The sequence below is a fragment of the Solanum stenotomum genome, chromosome 3, assembly GCF_019186545.1.
Source record: "Solanum stenotomum isolate F172 chromosome 3, ASM1918654v1, whole genome shotgun sequence".
In the NCBI taxonomy this organism is placed as follows: domain Eukaryota; kingdom Viridiplantae; phylum Streptophyta; class Magnoliopsida; order Solanales; family Solanaceae; genus Solanum; species Solanum stenotomum.
In genome coordinates this window covers 60,432,654-60,440,465 of record NC_064284.1, presented here as the reverse complement: position 1 = coordinate 60,440,465, position 7,812 = coordinate 60,432,654, and positions in this window count along the sequence as shown.

The following is a 7,812-nucleotide window of genomic DNA, read 5'->3' as shown; positions in this document are numbered from 1 at the left end:
AGTGGTGGCTCAGAAGCTACGCGCAAATTCTCATTGGATCTGGGTTGTTCTTAACATCGATGACTATTTATTTAAGTCTTTGGGTAGCACCACAAGATCTTTTAAGTCATGATACATCTTCGCTGCGTCTAGATGGATAGAATATCGAGAATAATGGGCCTCATTAATAATCAAACTAATCAACTTGCCCACCTTGGGCACACCGATCCTGCCCCAAATCCTCAAGGCACCCTCAGAATCAAGGACAACCTCCTTAGCTTCCCCTCTAATCACCTTGTCTCAAATGAGACATAACTTCTCGTCCTCAAACTGGTGCTTACTAATCTTCTCAACTAAGGAATAACGAGCCTCAATGAAAGCAATCAAACCAATCGTTTCCTAAAATATCTATAACCAGACGAATTTTTTAGCGAACACTATGAACATCTTTAGTCAATGGTCTCTTCTCCACACTAATAGCGGTAAGATTCCCCATGCTAGAAGTCTTCTTACTCAAAGCACCAACCACCACATTAGTCTTCCCTGGATGATACAAGATGGTGATATCATAGTCTTTCAGTAGCTCAAGCCATTTGTACTGCCTCAAGTTCATATCTTTCTGACTGAAAATGTACTAAAGACTCTGATGATTTGTGAAGACCTCACAATAAACCCTATATAGATAATGTCATCATAACTTAAGAACAAATACTACGACTGCCAACTCTAAATCATGGGTAGGCTAGTTCCTCTCATGGGTCTTTAACTGTCTAGAGGCATAAACAATCACCTTGACTTTCTTCATCAGAGCACCACTTAACCCGACTCCATCGCAATAAACATTGAAGTTTACACCCTGTTCGGGTAAAGTCAAAACAGGAGCCGAAGTCAACAATTTCTTGAGCTTTTGAAAGCTCTCCTCACACTCATCAGACCTTTGAAAGCTTACACTCTGTCAAGTCAATCTTTTCAAAAGAGGCACAATAGTAGAGAAACTCAACACAAATCGTCGGTAATAGCCTGTAAGTCCCACAAAACTATGGATCTTAGTAACTGATGTGGGTTTGCTCCAACCCATCACTACCTAAATCTTAAATTGATCTACCGGAATACCCTCATTGGACACCACGTGTCCCAAAAATGCAACAAAATCAAGTTAAAACTCACACTTTAAGAATTTCACATAAAGCTTATTTTCCCTCAATTTCTGGAGTACAATCCTTAAATGCCGATTGTGATCCTCCTCTGTATTGGAGTACACTAAGATATCGTCAATGAACACTAACACAAAGGAGTCCAGATAAGGTTGGTACACTCTGTTCATCAACTATATGAACGTTGTAGGGGCGCTAGTCAAACCGAAAGACATCATAAGAAGCTTATTATGCCCATAATGAGTTTTGAAAGCGGTGTTTGGGATATTCGATACCCTAATCTTCAACTGGTGATAATTAGACCTCAAGTCAATCTTTGAAAACAAAGATGCACCTTGAAGCTGATCAAACAAGTCATCAATACGAGGAAGAGGATACTTATTCTTCACGGTCACTTTGTTCAACTGTCGATATTCAATACACATCTTCGTGGATTCATCCATCTTCCCACAAACAACCCCATAGAGAAACACTAGGGCGAATAAACCCCTTACTAAACAAATCCTATAGTTGGTCCTTCAATTCATTCAACTCAGCTGGAGCCATACAATAAGGATGAATAAATATGAGTTTGGTGCCGGACTCTTAGTCAATAGCAAAATCAATGTCCCTGTCTGGAGGAATACCTGAAAGATCAATAGGAAACATATTCGAATACTCTCAAACCACAGGCGCAAAATCCATGGCAGATGGTTCGACATTGGTATCTCGAATAAAAGCTAGATAGGTTAAACACCCTTTATCAACCAATCATTGAACTCGAATGAAAGAGATAACTTGGCTAGGGCAGGAATTGCTACCACCCGTCCACTCGACTCTTGGGACACTCCATATCGCTAAGGTCACAGTCTTAGCATAATAATCAAGAATAACATAATACAGAGAGAGTCAACTCATACCCAAGATAATATCTAAGTCTACCATCCCTAAAATGATTAAGTGTTCCCAAGTATCATACCCAACCAAAGAAACAAGACACTATTGATAAACTCGATCCACCAGATTCACTCACTAGAGTAGAAACATGAATAGCAACATACATGCAATTGGACATCATATCAAATCCAATAAAAAATAAGTAGACACATATGAGAAAGTAGATCCTAGATAAAACCATATAGACGCAAGTAGATGACAAAGTGGGACAATACCTATGATCACAACATCATAAGTCTTAGTCTTAGGCCTCTACGGAAAGGCATAACACTTGCCCTCACGACCACCTGCAGTTTGAGCTCTACCTCTACCCAATAGAGGTGGAGTACTCCTACCAAAAGTTCCACCACCTCTACCGGATTGAACTTAGTCTCGATCCCTAGTCAAAGGCACCGAATCCCTAGCTGGAGCAGTTGTATAAGAACGTTGAGGTCCAAAATGAGTCTGTAGAGGACAGTGCCACATCATATGACTTGTATCTCCACAAGTAAAGCAAGATCTCGCCACGGATAACTGCTGCAGCAATCCAGATGAACTATCATGGCCACCTCAACCATAACCATAAGATCCTCAGGCTAACTGCCCACTCTCACCTGCTGGCATAGAAGCATGAACCGGTCCACGATGCTGAAAAAACCTACTACCTCTATGGGAACCTCTGCCTCTATATGAGACAATAAAAATTGACTAGAAGAACGGGCCCTTTTGGGATCCCCAAACTTCTCTAAAAGCATCAACTCTGCCTCTTTGGTGGTGCTCACAATGGACTGGAAGGATGCCTCCTTTGGCTGCCCTAAACACATAAGATCTGATGGAGAAAGTCAATCCTCTCACAGACTGGCGAACTCTCTCTACCTCATCCGGAACAATAGTCATGGTATGCCTTGAAAGCTCATAGAAACGGGCCTCATACTCAGTCACATACAAACTGCTCTAAGTCAAGCTCTCAAATATCAGTCGATTCTCATTCCTCCCGCTCCAAGAAATAAAACGATCCTGGATAACATTAGAGAACATGTCCCACTCTGCCAAAGGAGACCTAACTAGTCTAGACCTCACAAAAGTCCTACACTAGTCTCTAGTGCGACCACGAAGCTGAAGTGAAACAAACCAGACACCACGAAATTGGGGTGGTTTCATCATTTGAAACTTTGATAACACTATTGATTAGCCGTTGTCAAAATAACCTCTGGAGCAATCTCTGCACCAACAGCCGGTGCAGGAACCACTGGTGGATAGCCCACCTAAACATGAACAACTAGAGTCTGCTTCTAACCAGGGATCTGCACCCCTACCCTCATCTGAGCAACCCGTGGTGTACCTATTGCACCATTCTAAGAGAAGTTCTCTAACACACCTACCATCCTCAACAAGATATCCTAGAAAAAAAGAGCTCTAAATTCAAGAGGAATCTTGTCCTCATCAATGTCAACCTGTGGTTTAGGTGAAACCGCTCCACAAGCACAACCATTATCCTGTGCTACTGCACGAGCACAACTTATAGCTCAGGCCCTACCTCTACCCCTAACTGGAGGTCTCAACAACAGCCTCAGGGACTGCCTCCGTCTACTACTGGATACAAAAGCTCTGGTCTTTGGTATTTGCCAAAACAACACATGGAAACTCAGCACTAGCGAAGGTAACCACATATAATAAGAAATGATGAATAAAATAAAGTTTCATAACAATCTTTGTAGCCTCTTAAAGATAAGTACAAATGTTTTTGTACAAATTCTCAAGACTCTACTTAGATTTGACTTGGCCACACATTAGATCTATGAACCTGGGGCTCTGATATAATTTGTCACAACCCAACAAAAATGAAAGAAATGTGAAAAACAATAAAACAAGAACAAGATAAAGTGGAAAACTTATTCATTCTATTCAACTCCCAAAATTTGGTTGTCACGTGTACCATCCACTAAATACATAAAGTGTGGAATTGAAATAATTACAAGTCTCATCCTTCGTTTTTCAAATGGAACAAAAGCATAAAGAAAAGAAAAAGAAGGTCCGCCTAGATGACAAACAACTACCTTCTCAGTAATCCTTTGACAAGCCTTGAAAAGTAGGAGAAGAAGACGATCACACATTACTGGGCTCCGAGCCTACTCAAATGTAGAAGCAAGAGGTGTGTACCAACAACATAGTTCCCAACAAGCAACCTAATAAACAAGACATTTAGCTAAAAATCGAGTACCCATTACACTCCAACCGAACCTCCTTAAACTACAACTTGCACAGAAAGCAGCCCAACCAAGCAATTCTATCATACACGACTCACAAGGCCCAATATCCACGGTTCAATAGTCACAATAAAAAAAATCAACAAATCAATTAAGTCAATCTCAAAGTCAAGTAGATCAATTACACATAAAATCACAAGTAACAAGTAAGTCACTCATAAGCATAGAAATACATCAAATCACAAGAATCAATCTCTCATCGAAACCATTTCCCATCGACACAATACCAATCGCCGACAAAGACCTCGACATTATAAAAATCACCTATAAAGACCTTGACATTATAATAATCATCGGCAAATACCTCGGCATCATGACACTCACCGGCAAAGACCTCGACATCATAAACACTTGCCGGCAAAGATCTCAGCATCATAAACACTTACCGACAAAAACCTCAGCATCAAAATCGTCACATGTCTCATCACAACATTTAACAATCTATGAACACAAGCAGCATCATACCACATGAAATAGATAACAATTTGTACAATTCAAGTTCACTTTTATGTTATCAAACACTTCATCTACCAATCACTAGGGTTACAACAAGACAATTCACAAACATCATGATCATTACATAGACTTTTCATTTCAACCCATTTTTATTAGTTAAGAGTTATCAAGTGGACAATTAACCCTTCACCCCATTCCCATTATTTCCAACACACAAGCAACGAAGGGAATACACGAACCCGACCAGAATATAAGGTTTAGGAGATCACTTGCCTTAAATCAATCAATAGTCACTCTAGGAGTTGAGTCTTTCCTTTCGAATCACTTCCAAAGTCACACAATCTATATACAAGCAAATATTCACAATAAATTTCTGGAAACAATAATACTCACATCAATTCTTTGAAAAATGGGTCAATCAACACAAAACCCAATTTCGAAAATAAGGTTTGAATTCGAAATTTAATACTTGGAAATGTTACTCAAGGCCTTAGAAACTCATTGGTGAAAATCATTTCAAAAAGGGGCTCAAAATCAGTTCACAAACTCATTTTTACTTCAAAACTCAAGTTCATGAAGCACCCCCAATTTATTGACCCAAAATCTTAGTTTAAACTCACAAATTCAATAATAATAATTGGCAATTGAAGATTTAGAGTTAAGAAATGTTACCCAAGTATTTTATCTTGAAAAGGATGATTGAAATTGCCTCCAACGAGTTCAAAGCTTCAAAAATGAAAAATGGGGAAGAATCCCTAAAGTTTGGGTTTAAACACTATCAAGGGTCCTTTGCGAATGCAGAACCCTATCCGTGAATGTGGCTGTACAACTCATAAATGAGCTCTGCGAACGCAGAGGTCAATTCTTTGACTTCCCGCGAACGTGGTCACCCCTCCGCAATCGCGGAGGGTTTGCTTCAACACATATAATAAAAATTTTAGCCAACTCAAAAATCATCTAAAGGACCCTCAGGATTCGTTCGGAACCCCTAACCACAAACCACATATGGAAATCAATTATACTCAACATTCCAGACTCAAATGGAACCATCAAAATACGAATTTGAGGTCTCCTTAATCCGACATCCGCGAAAACCACAAGAAATTAACTCAACGCCTAAAATGGCTAAAACAAGATCAGGACCTCACTTTGGCCTAAAATCATCCCCTGAATCCAACGAAACTCTTAAAATTTTGTTCCAAGCATTCAAACCCTGAATGTTGACAAAAGTCAACCCAAATGCTAAAATTTCTCCATTTTACAACTTAGGACCTCAAATCCTCAAAAAGACTCGAAATCTAAAAGTGACAACTCTCACAGCTCAGATTCCACATTCCAAGACTAATGGAATCGTCACAATTTAATTCTGATACTCGAAACTCCAAAAGACACCAAAAATTACTTTTAAGCAACTTAACCTTTTAAAAGCACAAACTTACCAAATTCTTAACTTTTAACTCAAAGTTCAAAACCAACTTTTCAAAATTCAAACATAAAAGACCCGGGGTCGATATTGGGAATGTCAAAATGATAAATTCATAAAACTTTCCAAAAATGATTGACTGGATCATTACACTATATGTATTTGTTAACTACGTTGTTAGTGATGCATACATGATATATGAGTAGCAAAGTTGGAAAATCATAATGTGCGGTGAAAGATATCGTCAATCATATGCAATCTTTGTATGACATAAATGTTCGTGCGTAATTGTGATTCTTTGTGGTTGTATTGCATTATGCGTATAGTATTTTTGGGATCGGGTGCCATGTCGACACATGAATATATATAATCGGAATGACACGTTAAATGTTGTAGGTGATGATGGGGAATTTCGTAAGTTCAAGCTATTTTATAATGGTGGTTAAAATTGCTTATATTTGTTTGCTAAGTTATGGTTATTTGTTCACATGTTGTATAATGAGAGTGTGTAAGTGTGACCGAAGTTACTAGTCTGATGTTCAGAAAAATATTATTTGATAGAAGAGTTAGGTTATGATCGGATGTGAGTTGAGTTGACAACAAAAGAGATAGGGTGTATTGAATTTTGAGGTAATGATACTTATAGCGAGGGTGGTGCCTGGGTGGATCTAGGACCACTACTTGTATGTTCAAGATGCTTGTCTCCTTGGTTATTCTCCATGATATTGTGTGGTGGGTTCGGGTTCATCAATGATGCCTTCAAGTACGTGTTGTTTGTACTAATACTACTCTTTCTATGTCACTTGGCATAATCTTGTTGCAGGATTGAGTGATGTTTCATAGGTGAAGACAATGATGATCTCCGACAGCTTCTAATTCTTTTTCCTTAAGGTGGGAGTTGTGTCATATTTTCTTTTGTACATTGTATCTTCTTAGTAACTCTTGTTCCCGTTTAGACTAATTCCATGGTAAGGTTTTTGTTGTATGTTCAAAAGGAATTTTGTTGAAATTAAGGTTGAGATTGACTCTTTCAATTTATTAAGGTAATATATTATGTTTCGAGTTACTTCCACATTTTTAATTTTTAAATTGGATGATAAGAGTTCTCCTATCACCCAATATGAACCGTAGGGAGGAGTATATTCAAGAAAATTATGATAACTTTTTCTTAATTTTCTACAACAATAACCAAAGTTTTCTTTCTCTCTATTCAGTATCCGAAATTAGGATTGGAGCTTAACTAATTTGAATTTGCACTTCGTAGGGTCTATTAGAAGGGAAGCGCTTCTATCAAGAATTTTTACATATCCATGACTTGAACCTGAGATTAGGAGTGACAATTAGGCGGATTGGGTCAAATTTAAATGGGTCAAGACAACAAATAAATGAAGACACAATCCAGTCCAAATTCACTTGGATCAAAATAGATTAGGTAATATATTATAAAATGCGTCAAGACCCAACTGAATCTAAGTTTTAATTGTTTAATTTATTCTTTAAAATACTTTAATACCTAATAATTTTTATAACTATATATAACATATTAAATTTCTTTTTTTAAAAAATATTTAATAAGATTTGAATTGAATATCAACTCAATTTTTAATAAATTTAAATG